Genomic DNA, 15,755 nt, shown 5'->3' with positions numbered 1-15,755 from the left:
TGGCTCCATCAGCACTGAGCAGTTGAGATGTACCATAGGTCTTTGGCCCATAAATAGCCTTCAGGGCCATCATAAAAGTGCTTTGGGTTCTTACTATCAGCATAAAACTGAATTTCATCTGCCTTCTTACTGAGCCAAGAATCCTGCATCTCTCTAAGCTTCACTTGTTCTTTACTTTTGATAAAATTAAATACTGCCTTCTTAAAGATGGATGAACCACCCTGCTGGTAAACCCTGTGGAGGTCTCATTTTTCATTTAGCAGCTTCTGAATTTCCCCATCATTTTTGTCAAACCAGCTTTAATGTTTCCAAGTGTTCTGACCCAAATGAGCAAATGCAGTGCTGCACATCAAATTTCTAAAAGCTGCCCACTTTTCTGCTCCACTCTTGCCAACTGAGTGTTGGCTCAACTTTCCTTCCAAGTTAGCAATGAACTGTTCCCACTCAGAGAAATGCTGTAATCTGTTGACATTAATTCTTCTGGTAGTCATTTTGCCTTGGAGCTGCTGCTTTTGTTGAATGTGAGTATTCAGCTTGGAGAGGATGTCTATGATTAGTCCAGCATTCTGCACTCACATTGTCTTTGTTACTCTCACATCCTGTCCGTCTCTTCTCCTTATACTCATATAGTCTATTAAATGCCAATGTTTTCTGTGAGGGTGCATCCATGAAGTTTTATTGCATTTAGGTAAACAGAAGACAGTATTGATGATGAGAAGGTCATGAGATGTACAAGTCTTCAGTAGTAAGTGACTGTTGCTGTTGCTGTTTCCAACTCTATTCCTTCCTAGAACTCCCTGCCAAGTCTGGTAGTCTGATCCTACTCTAGCATTAAAGTCTCCCAAAATTGCAAACTTATCCTCTTTTGGCATATTGATGATAAGGGTCTCCAGGTATTCATAAAATTTTTCTTTGACCTCATTAGGGCTTGTCGTGATAGGAACATAGGCACTGATGATGGTGTCATGCATTTTCCTATAAGTGGCAATTACATTGTCACAAGAATGTCATTCAGTCCTTTTGGTAAGCATACAAGCTTGTTTGACTAGATTGCTTTTTATTGCAAACCCTACACCAACTTCATGGCATTCCCTTCACTGTGGCCACTTTAAAAAAATGTGTATCCAGCTCCAACTTCAGTAACCTGGCCTTCATTTACCAGCCTTATTTCATTCAGGGCTGCTATTTGGATGGACATGTGCTGAATTGTCTTGCAACAAGAGCTGTTATTTATTTCAGTTCTACTGGATTTTGTGTTGTCTGTAAGTATGTACACATTCCATGTTGATTGTGAATGGAATCATCTTTGCAGAAGCTTTTGTACATTTTTTTTAATGTGTTTTGACTGCAGGGTGGGATCCCCACCTGCTGCAGGAATCAGGCCGGGGGTGGGGAAGCAGATAATTTTAGGGCACCTTTTCTAGCTCCTTCCTCACACCAGGAGGTGAGCAGTGTGGTCCTTAAAAGGCTGCTCAGATACCTAGGGGGCTGCTGAATCCCACTGCTGCTTCAAGTGAGAAGATGACCTTATGGCCTGGGCGGCCTGTGTGCAGGGTTGTGACTATAGCTCTCAGTGTATCCGCACTTGTTGCTTTGATGTTCGCCTATTGCCACAGGACTTTGAAATAGGTAAAAATGGTAAGATGGTGTGGGTAAAGTCTTTTGATTCATGTGCTAATTGGATTTAAGTGAGGCAGAGTTGCATGTAGTCATCAGCCTCTCTCTTCCAGAGTCATCACTGTCCAGTGGCAGGACAGAGTCAAGGTGACTGGTGATGTCCTGAGATGCAGCAGATGGCCTTGGCATCTTTGATGTCTAACCAAGCACTAAGCACGTCACAGCAGCTGCATTAGCTCCCTTCATGGCCTTTGGAACAAATTGTTCTCATTCATCCATTCCACCAGGGGAAGCCTTCACGTGCTTGGGGGAGAAACCTCCCTCATTTACTGATGCATTTGAGACCCCTCAGTTACCCTCAACCTGGTTTAGTTACCAAAATATGTATTTTTAAAAAAAATTCCTTGGTGCCATTAAAGATCCCTTGACTTAGGGTATCTAAATGAATGTCACATATTTCTGATACTGCAAATGTCCTTAGGACTCCAGGAAACTCATCTTCTCTTCCATTCTGTGCTTTGTCTTTTATCCCCATCTCTTGTGGTTTTTATTGTTTAAAAAGGACAGGATGTTTGTCACATCCGCAAAAGCATGATTGGTTATTTCTCATATAGTAGCATAAAGAGACTTTCAGTATCTTCCTAATGTGTTTATTTTTTTTCCTTCTTAGTATCCTTTTTAAAATTACGTATTGTTCTAGATCAGAGACAGAGAAACAGCTTCATTAAGGGAACACGTTCTCTATATCATTATATCATGCCATGTGTAATTGAACTGAGCAGTGTTTCTTTAAAAAGATAGACAACTTCCCAAACCCACAAATTGAGAGGTTTTTGGACATTCAACATATTATTACATCTTATTATTGTGGGCCTCATGTGTTTCTTTAAAGTTCACGGTAGTTTATTAAACAAATAAAATTTACAAGTTACCACCTACCACTGTATCTCAGGAAGTTTACTTCATCAGTGAGAAGTCATGGTTTTATTTCATGGATTGTGCTTTGTTTTGGGGGGGGGGGTTGGCTAGGCAATGGGGTTAAATGACTTTCCAGGGTCACACAGCTAGGGATTGTGCTTTTTTAATAACACAGGACAATGCAATACTTATATTCCCTTGAGAAGCTACAAGATTTTCAATTAATATTCTGATAGCTCTGTGTGTGGTAATTTATACAATACACTATTCTCACATTTCAGCACGTAAATTTCAAATTCTTAATAGTAGATATAACCCAGTGATTATGTATCAGAATTTTTGTCTTAAATTCTGCTGAAAATCAGATATATCATGGTTGCCATGGGAGTGGGGACTAGAGGAAGGGAGTGAGAGGAAGGAAGAGGGAGAAAAGGAAACCCAGTTCGCCACAAAAGAACATTGTTTGAATTGGCCAGAGTGGTGGTGGTCAGATTTCTAGGGGACAAATCATCAAATTATGATCTATGTTGTAAGCAACCTCTTCAGAAATAATTTTATTCTAAATCCCAGATCCTGTCACTTTTGGCAAGCCAACCAATAGTTGGCTTATCCATTAAAATGGACATTTTTCTTAAATTTACAAATTTGATTCAGCTTTTAAATTTGATTTTAAAAACCAGAGCACAAAAATCATTGCTTTAACCAAATGAAGATAAGCAAGGGGAACTGATTCTAAATATGTTTTAGTGGGTCAAAGTTTTGGGGTAAGCAGAGTAGCATTCATAATTCCCACTTAATTCTCAGCAAATGTTATTTTTCTCTCACAGAAATTTGGTCATTTTGTCACAGATAATATTGTGTAACTAAAGTTTTATAAACAGTAAAGGGATGGCCAATATTGTGACACCTAGGAACCCTGAATGTTTACTATTGCCTCTATCTTCAATATAGATCCTAATGAAGGAAACAGACTTTTAGATAAGGGGGAACTAAGAAAATGCTCATAATAATGATTACCCCAATCTACTGAAAACACCCTATCACAAGGCTGTATCCTCAAAGCTGAAAACGATATCTCTTCGAAGCTTGGTGGATTTGCTTTCTGCAGTTAGAGCCTATATTTGGAAGACTTTCTACTACAGTGCCAAGATCCTCGATTCTCCTATCCTCTTGTTTTGATGGAGCATTAAGACTGCACACATTCTGATGTCAAAATTAAAGTGTATTTTTTTCATTCATAGCATTCAAATCTTTTAAAGATACATTACATTCAGCTTTACATTCTTGTAGGAACAAAAAACTTTTTCCATATCATGCATTTTCACATATATTTGGAACATCATACCAGATATATCCTCAGGATGTGAAATAAAATGAAATTCTTCTGCAGTAGTAAAATATGTCTTGTTCACATTAGGGAAAATTTAAGTCAATATAAAACAGAAATCATTGCTTTAACAAAATGAGGATAAGCAAGGGGAACTGATTTGCTTCCCAAAATCTTATGTATGTAGCAAAATAATCAAAGATGGTGGCTTTCTATATTAAGAATCTTAACAGTTGAAAACACTGCACAGTTCCAGTTTCCAAAAAAGAAAAAAAAACCATTTTGGGGAAACACAATATAGAAATAAATGCATATTTAGCATGTAACACATGAGTAGAGGACTTCCCATCTTTTGTAATTTCTACCTTTGTAGTAATCAAGTGTCAACAAATATTGCAAGTCTTGATAAAAATGGATCACAATTTTTGTTGGGTTTTTTTTGTTTTCTCTTGTTTTTTTGGCTAGGCAATGGGGTTATAAGTGACTTGCCCAGGGTCACACAGCTAGCAAGTGTTATGTGTCTGAGGCCGGATTTGAACTCAAGTCCTTCGGAATTCAGGGCCGGTGCTCTATCCACTGTGCCACCTAGCAGCCCCAAGGAGCACAATTTTTGAAGGCTGCTTCCTACCAGTCCTGTGAAAGAGAACTAGACAGACAGATCATATACTTTATCAGGCTCTCATCCTTTATGGCCAGGCTCAGGCTCAGGCTCCTGCTCCGAGAAATGAGCCTCTTGAGTAGTGGTTGGTGGCTGAGCAAAACTCATTTTTATGCTGTGTCACTTGATATCAATTTGTCATATTCCTTTCTCTTGTCAAAAGGCCATCTCTTAACACTAGCTTCAAGAGAAGCCCCTCCCCTGATCCATTCTGTCTAAGAAATATCAGTGCATTATGTGTTTTCTCAAGGCATCTGCTCCTTAACTAGGTTGGGCTAGGCCCCATTCAACTGGGAATCTGAATTCTTTTTACTCTGCAAACTGGACCGTTTGCATTAGATCCCTTCCTACAAGGGGAATGAGTTTGTGTCCTTGTTCACTTTATTAGAGTTTGGGGTGGTCTGGCTCACAAAGGAGAAATAAAGCAAGAGAAAACCTGATGGGGGTACCCAGATTGCTAGAGGATGCTCAAAAGTCATGAGCAAGCCTCATTCCTCAGGTAACTCTTCCTCATCCGACCTCTCCCACATCTTGACAATAAAGTATTCAAGAGGGGCTAAGAACACTTAGCCCCATCTTCATTAAGTTTCCACCAGCCCAAATGGGTAGCATTAGCTTATTCTCATCAGATTTGGTTTAAGGAGGGAATAACATACACCCTCAATTGGGTATGGAAATCTATCTTACCCTACAGGAAAATGGGAGAAGGGGACAAGAGAGCAGGGGGATGATAGAGGGGAGGGCAGATTGGGGGAGGGGATAATCAGAAGCAAACACTTCTAAGGAGGGACAGGGTCAAAAGAAAATAGAATAAATGGGGGGGATAGGATTAAGGGAAATATACTTAGTTTTTCACAACATGACTACTATGGAAATGTTTTGCATGACTACACATATATAACCTGTATCAAGTTTCTTGCCTTCTCAATGAGGATGGGTGAGGAGGGAGGGAGGGAGGAAATTTGGAACCCAAAGTTTTAAAAACACATGTTAAAAAATTGTTTTCACATGCAACTGGGAAATAAGAAATACAGGCAATAGGGTATAGAAATCCATCCTGCCCTACAGGAAAACTGAAGGGGAAAGAGATAAAAGAAGGGGGGGGAGATAGAAGGGAGGGCAGATTAGGGGAAGGGATAGTCAGAATGCATGCCATCTTGGGGTGAGGGGAGGGACAAGATGGGGAGAAAATTTGGAACTCAAAATCTTGTGGAAGTGAATATTGAACATTAAAAATAAATTAATAAAAAACAAAAACAAAGAAACAAAACACTGTCCAGTGTTCCCCCAAAACATAAAAACACTTAGTCTGTCTACATGACACTTGTAATAGCTAATTTTAATACTGTTATATCCCACTATGCTACATTTGGATCTAGGCATAGTTCATCATACTTTAGATGAAAGGCTTTAATTGTAGCAAATAGTTCAAGTGGTGATCCTTCAGGTAATAGGCCTGGCCAACGTTTGAATTGTCATGTGAGACCCTGTACAAAAACTGCCACAACACAATCCTAGTCGAGACATAAGTTTGAGGGGCTGATCTACTACTTAATAGGGTACTGTTACACTTATGGCAGTGCCTCCTGGTTGCATCTGACCTTTTTGCCTCAAGATGATCATTTCATGCTCTCCTTGGCAACCTTATTTTCCCTTCTTGCCCAAAGAGACAAATTTTAAATCCTGGAGAAGGTACTTTGCATTAAGCATATTTATTAAAGAGGTGTTTGCTGCTGGAATGTTAATGGGTGATCGAGATCCTTTTTTCTGGCCTGGAGAAGGTTTTGCTTGGGAAAGTGGTCTTGGTATTGGCTGTGCAGCTGGAGTTTGAGTCTTATGGGCTGGTGCAGCCTCCATGACAGACTTCACAGTCATTCCAGGGTAGATGCCTATTGCATCAGTTTTGAAGCCTTCCATTTCTTCTTTTTCTTTGAATCTTTCCTGATTGTATTTGTTGTAGGCAGCCAGAGGAGGTGGTGACTTATTCTGTAGTGTGGGATCCAGAGGTGTCATATTAAGTGCAGACCTCTGCTGTGGTGCACATCCTTCCTCTCTGGCTTTTACAGATTGGAGAATTGCAAAAATATGCACAGCAAAATCCTTTCCCAACTCACCACATCTCTAGTCATTAAGAAATCTGCATCAACAAATGTTATTTGTCTAAGTGCAGATACGTCATTCTCCAGATCAGTTTTGGTAGTAGCCCTTCTCTTGGCCATAATTTTAGCTTTGATTGCAACAATTTTCTCCACAGTCATAGCTTCTGATAATGATCTAATCTTATCTGTCTGTACACTTCATTCTTTGGGACCTTCCAAGACAGCAGCCAGTGACTCCTTACCAAGATGTCCACGGTCTTCTTCCTTGATCTGTGGTTTCTTTGCCTCTGCTAATATTTGGCCTGCTGTTCTTTTTATTTGTGCAGGTCATTGAAGACCTATTTTAAGAGGTTCATTTCTGTCAGTCCTTGTAGATGTGGACTTTTCACCATTTAGGCATGCAAGCAAATCTTTTCTGTCTTTGAACTACAGGAATGTTTTCACTTGCTGCACACCAGACAAATTGAGCATGAGAAAGATGTCCATAATTAAGCAGGAACCAGATGGAATCCACAGTGTAGTTGGCCTCTCGGTTGGCCTCCCTTGTTTGTGCCTCAAATTAAATAGTTGGTTTTGATGTTCTTGGGCCAGGAGAAGTCACCAAAGGTGACCTTGTCTCCCTTTACCACAATCTCCTTCTCGATGCTATGCTGGGGAAGGACGTTCAGCACATCCGCCATCTTGCCACCACCATTGCCTCTTTGCTCCAGTCTCTGCTCCTTCTGGCCAGCAGCCACCACCACCATGCACCAGTGGGAGCTGCACTAATACTGATGCTCGAAGAAAGTGGTGAAGATGATGAGGATGTCTGTAGACACCTATGCAGCAGAGAACAAAACTGAAAACTTGCTGACTTGCCAGCAGGTAGGAAGAGAAAGCTAAGCTAAGCAGGTTGCTTTAGAGCCTCTGGGACACAGAGTTCCAAGGCAATGCAATCCTCTGGCTTCCACCTGGAAGGGAGACTGAGGACCATCAAGGGAGTGTTAGGAGTTCAGGAGGCAGTCAGGAAACAAGGAAGCAAGCCAGTCAGTGAGAGAGACAAGGAGACAGAGAGATAGAGAAGAAATGAGGGTTGGAAGGAGTGAAGCAGCTTCTCCTATAGCATAGGACAGACTGTGTTCACCACCCTGACTTGCCCTTTTAAACAGAACACGTTCCTTCTGGGTTGGGAACTGATTGACTACGCTCTGTGGTCAGGTTCACACCTAAAGCCTTGGCTGTCCCAGTGACCCTAAACCCATGGGCCCTGAGATGGGGCTGGTGCTTTCAATTCTGGGTTTAAATGAACAAATTTAGCATTATGTTTTAATAGCTCTATAAATATTCATGTATTTTTTCAATGAAAAAAAAATCCTTTAGTGGGACAAGAAAATGGATTTGTCTAATTTTTAGTAAAACGTTTATCTGCGTGATGCTTTCCAGAACTGAGCCCCATTTGAATAGTGGGGAAAAATTTCAAAACAAGGCAGAGCAAAATTTCAAAAACATTTAATTTCTTGGGTATCTTTAGCAATTAAAAAAATCTGGATCATTTTCACCAGACTCAACTTCAATGTTCCTTGAAGAAATATTGTAAAAACGCTGAGACCAAGAATTTTCCATGTTTTCCTTTTACTTGTGGCCCTTTGGGTTTAATCTATGCCAAAGGTCACAGTAGAGGTTAGAACATCTTAATATAAATTTATTTATTTTTACTTCTCAACATTCACTCCCACAAGTTTTTGAATTCCAAATTTTACCCATCTCCCCCCCCCACCCAAGATGGCATGCATTCTGAATATCCCTTCCTAGTCTGTCTCTCTTCTATCTCTCTACCTTCTTTATCTTCCCTTCTATTTTCCTGTAGGCAGGATACACTTTGTACCCATTTCCTGTATTTCTTATTTCCAGTAGCATGTGAAAACATTTTTTTAAACATATGTTTTTAAAACTTTAGGTTTCAAATTTTCTCTCTTCCTCCCTCCCCACCCACACTCATTGAAAAGACAAGCAACTCAATATAGGTTGTACGTGTGCAGTTATGCAAAACACGCCCATAGTAGACATGTGAAAAACTAACTCTATTTCCCTTAATCCTATCCTGCCCTCCCATTTATTCTATTCTTTCTTTTGACCCTGTCCCTCCTCAGAAGTATTTACTTCTGATTACCCCCTTTCCCAATCTGCCCTCCTCTCTATCATCCCCCTGATCTGTTGTCCCCTTCTCCCCCTGTTTTCCTGTAGGGTAAGACAGATTTCCATACCCAATTGAATGTGTATGTTATTCCCTCCTTAAGCCAAATCCTATGAGAATAAGATTCACTTATTCCCTCTCACCTTCCCCTGTTTCCCCTCCACTGTAAGAGACTTTTCTTTTCTGGTTTTCTTTTTTTTGTGTGTGAGATAATTTACCCCGTTCTACCTCTCCTTTTCTCCTTCTCTGAGTATAATCCTCTCTCATCCCTTAATTTTATTCTCCAGATATGACCCCTTAATTTTCAACTCACCCGGTGTCCTCTATCTTTCTATCTACATATACATACATATAATTTTTTTCCTCTGACTACCCTGATACTGACAAAGGTCTCATGAGTTATAAATATCATCTTTCCATGCAGGAATGTAAACAGTTCAATCTTAATAAGTCTCTTATGATTTCTCTTTCCTGTTTACCTCTTCATGTTCCACTTGAGTCCTGTATTTGAAAGTCAAATTTTCTATTCAGCTCTGGTCTTTTCATCAAGAATGCTTGAAAGTCCTCTATTTCACTGAATGACCATTTTTTCCCCTGAAGGATTATACTCAGTTTTGCTGGGTAGGTGATTCTAGGTTGTAATCCTATCTCCTTTGCCCTCCGAATATTATATTCCATGCCCTGGTCCTTTAATGTAGAAGCTGCTAAATCTTGTGTTATCCTGATTGTGTTTCCACAGTACTTGAATGTTTCCTTCTGGCAGCTTGTAATATTTTCTCCTTGACCTGGGAACTCTGGAATTTGGCTACAATATTCCTAGGAGTTTTCCTTTGGGGATCTCTTTCAGGAGGAGATCTGTGGATTCTTTCAATTTCTATTTTGCCTCTGGTTCTAATATATCAGGGCAGTTTTCCTTGATAATTTCTTGAAAGATGATGTCTAGGCTCTTTTTTTGATCATGGCTTTCAGATAGTCCAATAATTTTTAAATTCTCTCTCCTGGATCTATTTTCCAGGTCAGTTGTTTTTCCAATGAGATATTTCACATTGTTTTCTAATTTTTCATTCTTTTGGATTTGTTTACTGTGTCTGATTTCTCATAAAGTCACTAGTCTTCCAATTGCTCTATTCTAATTTTTAAGGAAGTATTTTCTTCAGTAAGCTTTTGGACTTCCTTTTCCATTTGGCCAATTTTTCTTTTTAGGGCATTCTTCTCCTCATTGGCTTTTTGGACCTCTTTTGCCATTTGGGTTAGGCTATTTTTTAAGGTGTTATTTTCTTCAGTATTTTTTTGGGTCTCCTTTAGCAAGCTGTTGACTTGTTTTTCGTGATTTTCTTGCATCACTCTCAGTTTTTCCTCTACTTCCCTTACTTGCTTCTCAAAATCCCTTTTGAGCTCTTCCAAGGCCTGGGACTGATTCATATTTTTCTTGGAGGCTTTGGATGTAGGAGCTTTGACTTTGTTGTCTTCTTCTGGTTGTATGTTTTGATCTTATTTTTCACCAAAGTAAGATGATATAGTCTGACTCTTTTTGCACTGCTTGCTCATGATCCCGGCCAATTACTTGAGTTTTAAACTCTTTGTTAAGGTAAGAGTCTGCTTCCAATGTGGAGAGTATTACTGCAAGCTTCAGGGGTTTGTGATAGCTGTTTTCAGAGATACTTGTAGGGACCTGTAAATTTTCACTTCTTCCAAGGTGGTATGATAAGGGGGTGAAGTGTTTACTCCTTTCCTGGCCTGTGACCACAAGTACTTCTTTCTGTCCTGTAACTGTGAGGAGGGCTTTCTCTGCACAGCCACTATAAGCTTCACCACACCAGAGCTCCTCCTCACCCCAACACCGCTGCCCAAAACTGTGGCCCAGATCCAAATACGGACAAAGCAAGAGATTCCTGCCTCTGCACTGGCAAAGAGATCCCTGAAATCCCACTCTGATCAGCCACTGGATTCCCCCTCAGTCTGTGGGCCGGAAGCTTGGGAAGCAGCTGCCCCCGCCCCCGGCCATGCTCTTGGGGAATGGAGCTGAAACCCCACCTTCCTGTCTCAGCACCGACAGAAACAGACTTTTCCCACTGACCTTCTAAGTTGTCTTTGGCATTCGTGGATTGAGGAGTCTGGAAATTGCCACAGCTGCCTGAGATTCAGTCCTCTGAGGCCTGCTCCAGGTTCACTGTGGCCTGCCCGCCCATGCCGCCACACGCTGTGCTGCGCTCCCAGCCCGGCACGATACACCTTTCTGATCAATCATCCAGGTTGTCTTGGGCTGGAAATTTGTTTCACTCCATCTTTTTGTGGGTTCTGCTGCTTCAGAATTTGTTTAGAGCCATTTTTTATGAGTATTTGGAGGGGTTTGGGGGGAGAGCTCAAGCAAGTCACTGCTTTCACTCCGCCATCTTGGCTCCACCGCCCCCCCCCAGGTTAGAATATCTTAAGATCAATCTAGGTGTGACTTAAAACATCTGAGGAATTGCTTGGTATTCTTCTGGTATCTCTGTGTCTAGACATCAAAGTGCTCAAAGCACCAGATTCTTGAGGATCCTCAGCTTTTCTCACTCTTTTTGTTGATCCACTAAACTGATGCCTTGAATTCTGGGTTTAAATGAACAAATTTTATTTATTTTCCTCAATCAATAAATTGTTTCATGTACATTTCTTAGGGAGCTAAACTAATATTTTACAAGGAAATGGATTTCTCTAAGTTTTTGGACTCTGTTTTCAAAATGGTACTTTTTAGGTCCCCCAGTCTCAATTGAATGATGTGAAAATTTTCAAAACAAGGTACCAAAAAATTGTAATAAAATCCAATTAATTTGGTATCTTTGGCAATCACAACATTTGGACCATTTGAATCAGCCTCAACTTAATGGTCCTGGAAGAAAAACTAGAAGAACCCTGAGACCAAGAATTTTCTATGTTTTTCCTTTCCCTTTTGGTCCTTTGGGTGTAATCTATGCCAAAGATCACAGTAGAGATTAAAACACCTTAAGATGAATGGAGGTGTGCCTTAAAAAATCTGAGGAATTCTTTGTCTTCAAATTTTCCACTTAACAGTATTTTATTTTTTCCAATTACATGTAAAGATAGTTTACAACATTCACTTTTATAAGATTTTGAGTTCCAAATTTTTTTCCCCCTCCCCAAGATGGCATGCCATCTGATATAAGCTACACATGTACAATCATAGTAAATGTATTTCCACATTAGCCATATCGTGAAAGAAGAATCAGAACAAAAGGGAAAAAACATAAGAAACAAAAAAGAGCAAATAGTATTCTTCAGTCTGCATTGAGATTCCATAGTTCTTTCTCTGGATGTGGATAGCATTTTCCATCATGAGTCTTTTGGAATTGTCTTAGATCATTGCATTGCTGAGAAGAGCTAAGTCTATCAATGTTGATCATTGCACAATGTTGCTGTTCTCCTGATTTCTTCTCCTTCACTCAGCATCAGTTCATTTCAGTCATTTCAGGTTTTTTTGAAATCTGCCTGCTTATCATTTCTTATAGAATAATAGTATTCCATTACATGCATATACCACAATGGTTAAAAATAGGAAAGGTGATTAGTGGTCTGCATCAGATAAGTAAAGCTTAGAAGGAAACATATGACAGGTTAATTTTTAATAAATGTAAGAACATAATATACAATGGAAAAAATTCTTTATTCAACAAGAACTGCTAGGGGCAATTGGATAGCAGTTTATTGAGAAATTGTTTTAAACTAGTTAATTACAGTATATACAATAATACATTTCAAATGTTAATCTAAAGTCGTGGTATAAAATTGTTAGAGAATGGTATATTATAGCTTTCACAAATGTGATAAACTAATTGTAGCAGTCTTTTATAAGAGACAGAATTGTGATAGAAATCTCAAAAAATCTTTGACACAAAATCATTGCAGCTGGAAAAAGAAAAGATGTGGATTGGGTTATATCTTGGCATAAAAAAATCATTGCTAAAAATAGGACATTCATAATCACCAAGGGAATCAGTGTGATTAAAACTCATTCCTCAATAAACACCAAAGATTATGAAGTGCTCAAAATAATAAATTCATATACTTGAAAAACATTCAAAATTAAATTATTAATCAAAACAATGAAACTTAAAATAACTCTAAGATAGTGTCTTTTACCATCAAACTGATAAAGATGGCAAAATTGGAATAATTCAGCATTGAAATGTCTGTGGGAAAATAAGCATGCTAATTCACTGCTGGTGGAGCTGTGAATTAGTCTAACTATTCTGGAAAAAAAAATTGGAATTTTGTGTTATTAATTTGATCCAGCATTACTCACTATTGAGTTTATACCCCATAAAAGCCAAGAAAAAATCCATGTGTACAAAAAAAAATTGTAATAGTAAAAGTTAGAAATAAGCAGAGTGTCTAAACATCAAGGAATGTTTAAATAAGTTGTGACCTATACAACTTGGCTTTTTTTTTTCACTACACCTGTAATTCCATCAGAGTAAAGCCCAAACGGAGTCACGAAGAGTCAGATATGATTGAAACAACTTAACAATAACAAAAAGGGAGCTCATGGTCAGGAACTTCCTGTGCCTATCAGCACCTTCTCTGTAAATCAAAATCTTAGAGTTAACTCTGCCACTAAGAAGTGAAGTGACTTTCCCAGGTTCATGAGGCCAGGATGTGTCAAAGATGGGATCTGAACCCTGGTGTTTCAGTCTGTGAAATTAGCTCTGCTCTATGCCATGCAACCTCCGCATGGAAAACACATTCACGTACTTGTATAGATCTGCGCAGACTGGCTTAGGGAACTCTTAGTGTAAGAAATACCCTCCACCAAATTCAGATGGGCAATTCATATGTAATATGGATTAAAAGAATTGCCTGGTGACACTGAAAAATTAGCTTCTCTCTAGAATTAATTCTTTGGTGGAAGTAAGATGTATAATTGGGATGAAAGTCAGGTTCATTACATTTATAATACTCTATATAAATTCTTTAATGGGAAATAAGCTGTATGTTTGATCTGAAGGTCTGCCCACATTCAGTATACTGACATGATTCTCTCCAGTATTAATTCTGTGGTGCAAGTAAGAGATAAAGTGGAGCTAAAAGCTTTTCCACATTTATTGTATCCATAAGCTTTCTCTTCAGTGTGAATTCTCTGGTGGAAATAAGATATGTGATCTGGATAAAAGTCTCTGAACATTTATAAGGTTTTTCTCTAGTGTGAATTCTCACAGAAAGTAAGCTGTGTGTTTACCTAGGGGGGAAAAAACTTATAAAAACTTATGGGAAAAATGGAAAGCAATCTGGCAGAATTAGGTTTAGGCCAACATTTTATATCATATTTTACAATGTATTCTAAATGGATACATGACTTAATATTAAAGATCATACTTTAAAATTTTTTTTCAAACAAAAATAGATTATATACTTCTCACAGTTATGGGTAGGAGATGTATTCTTATTTTTTTTGTTTTTTTGGCTAGGCAATGGGGTTAAGTGACTTGCCCAAGGTCACACAGCTAGTAAGTGTTAAGTGTCTGAGGTCATATTTGAACTCAGGTCCTAGGAGATGTGTTCTTAACCAAACAAGCTAGAGGGAATTACAAAAGATAAAATAGATAACTCCTGGAACATGGTAGTTGCTTAATAAATGTCAATTGATTGAAAAGCTTCTGCAAAGACAAATTAATGGACCCTAGGAGAAGGGAAGTGGTCAAATGGGAAATAATCATTGTATCAAATTTCTTTGATATGGGCTTAGTAACCAAGATATATATATACTGAATGCAGAAAGATTTTTATCCAGATCACACAACTTACATTTTTTACAAAAATTTTTATTGAGTTTCCTATTTTGTACATCATCATAGTTTCCCCTATTATTCCTTCCACTCCCACTCCTAGAGAGCCATCCCACATAACAAATAGTATATTTTAAAGAAAAAGAGGAAAGATCAGCAAACTAATCAGTATTGAAAAAGTTCAAAGATGTGTGCAATGTGCTAAGCCTGTGGGCCTCCTGCTCTGTGAAGGAGTGAGTTGGATATATCTTCTCATATCTTTGTTAGTCATTCATGCACTTCGTAATTTTGTTACATTCACTTTTGATTTGTGTGTGTGTGGTTCTCCTTTTCATTTGCATTGTTGTAGTCATTGTGTATTTTTTGGGGGTGGGGTCTACTTCACTCTTTATCGTCTCATGTATTTCTTTCCATGCATCTTTGTATTTATCATATACACCATTTCTTATAGCACAGTAATATTCTATTAAATTAATTTGCCACAATTTGTTTTGACATTTCCCAGTCAACAGGCAACTACTTCTGGGGGGGAAGAGGACAGGTGCCAGGCACTATGCTAAGGTGCTTTACAGTTCTCATTTGATCCTCACAACAACCTTGGGAGGTAGGTGCTATTACAATCTTCATTTTACAGTTGAAGAAACTATGGCATACTGAAGATAAGTAACTCTGAAGGTGAGATGTACCAAAGTATGGATTGATTCCCTGCTGCGTGGGCTAATTTTGGCCTAACACCACCAAGAAAACACAGGTGCTCCAGCAGCCAGCACCACACCATCCATATGTGGAAACCATTGGAGAAGTTTTGAATACTGTGGGTAAGTTCATTTACCTTGGCATCATATTTTCCAGGGATGTATACATTGATAATGAAGTTGACAGGCATTGCTAGAGCTAGCTCAGTGTTTGGGAGGCTCCAAAGGAAAGTGTGGGAGGCAAGATTGAATACCATACTGAAGGTCTACAGAGCTGTTGTGCTGACTTCATTGTTGTATGTCTGTGAAACGTGGACAGTATATCAGTGCCATGCCAGAAAACTGAATTGCTTCCATTTGAATTGTCTTAGGAAGATTCTGAAGTTCACCTAGCAAGATAAGGTACTGGACACTGAGGTCCTTTCTCAAGCTGAACTGCCACACATTCAAACTCTATTGCAGAGAACACAATTCTGATGGGCTTGCCA

General features: G+C 39.0%; 1 pseudogene; it reads right to left on the bottom strand.

Annotated features, from left to right (window-relative positions):
* Window positions 1-5,833: 5,833 nt before the first annotated feature.
* LOC110219886 (parafibromin pseudogene) lies at window positions 5,834-7,299 on the bottom strand (annotated as a pseudogene).
* Window positions 7,300-15,755: the final 8,456 nt, after the last annotated feature.

This window comes from Phascolarctos cinereus, unplaced genomic scaffold (assembly GCF_003287225.1).
Source record: "Phascolarctos cinereus isolate Bilbo 61053 unplaced genomic scaffold, phaCin_HiC Scaffold_726;HRSCAF=1367, whole genome shotgun sequence".
NCBI classification, from domain to species: Eukaryota; Metazoa; Chordata; class Mammalia; order Diprotodontia; family Phascolarctidae; genus Phascolarctos; species Phascolarctos cinereus.
Note: the sequence above shows the minus strand (reverse complement) of the source record. Positions and strands in the feature narration are given on the sequence as shown.